This window comes from Aptenodytes forsteri, unplaced genomic scaffold, assembly GCF_000699145.1.
Source record: "Aptenodytes forsteri isolate BGI_AS27 unplaced genomic scaffold, ASM69914v1 Scaffold1, whole genome shotgun sequence".
NCBI lineage: Eukaryota > Metazoa > Chordata > Aves > Sphenisciformes > Spheniscidae > Aptenodytes > Aptenodytes forsteri.
Window position 1 is genome coordinate 10,633,973 of NW_008795035.1, and position 980 is coordinate 10,634,952.

Here is a 980-nt window from a genome sequence, read left to right on the forward strand (position 1 = left end):
CCTTCTCAAACGAAACTAGGGAGGAAGGGGTCGCTTTGCGAACGCTTGGCCGTCCAAAGCCCCGAGCGCCCGACGCTCAGCCCCGCGGGAGCCGCGGGTGGGCTCGGCGCTGCCGGGACGGACCGGGGGAGCCATCGGTCCCATGTCAGGGCTTGCACAGCGCGGCGGGATCGGGCCCTCGCTTCTTTCGTTGCAAAGCGCAAAAAAATTACCTGTATTTCTGTCCGTCTGCCTACTGCTCCTTCTCCCGCTCTGTTTATTTTTCTGTCCTCTCCAAAGCCGCGTGTATTTATAGCTACACCGCTAAAAAGTTTGCCCTCGCAATAATGCAGGCAAATACGGATCCTTGTCTCAAGACTAGCCGCCTCCTCCTCCTCTAGCTTTTTATTCCCACGAAAGCGAAGTAAAGGCTTGAGTTTCTGTTGAAAGTTGCTGCTGGATTTTTTTTTTTTCCCCCTTCGTTGTTTCTAAAGTAGCAATGCCCGAACTTTCCCTTTCGGTGTTGGGACTGGAGGTATTTTTTTTACAAGCGTGTTACCCGAACGAAAGGCTGTTCCCAGCCGGGAGACCTTTGCTTTGTTTGAATGCGGCTCTATTTTAAAATCACGAGGCCATCGAAGAAACCGCTTGGTACTGGGACCTCTCAGCGTTTTTATTACGCGACTTTTTACTTAGCGCCGCGAACTTCGTTCGGCTGAAACTTTACCGACTTTGGGGCTCCGCTCGGACGGAGTCTTCCTCTAACCGCGACCCCGAATCTCCCCGGGATTTTCTCTCGGCCGCACGGCCGCCGGTGCTGCCTGCTTCGGGGTTCTCCTCGCCGAGGGCTCGATCCCACCTTCCCTACAACCCCGCAGGATTTCCTGGGAACTTCTGTTTAACCCGGGGGGGTGCTCGTCTTGCGCGGGCCCGTTGTTACCCATTATGTCCCCTCTGATTTTAAACCTGCCCCTCCACTGGGTGTTTTATAACGGGGTTTC

The 980-nt window shown here is 54.8% G+C and overlaps 1 protein-coding gene across 1 annotated transcript in view; it reads left to right on the forward strand.

The window, feature by feature from the left end:
• The window catches only part of PAX3 (paired box 3), a 92,431-nt gene that overhangs the window by 12,718 nt on the left and 78,733 nt on the right, over positions 1–980 (forward strand). The gene's annotated exons all lie outside the window — the stretch shown is intronic.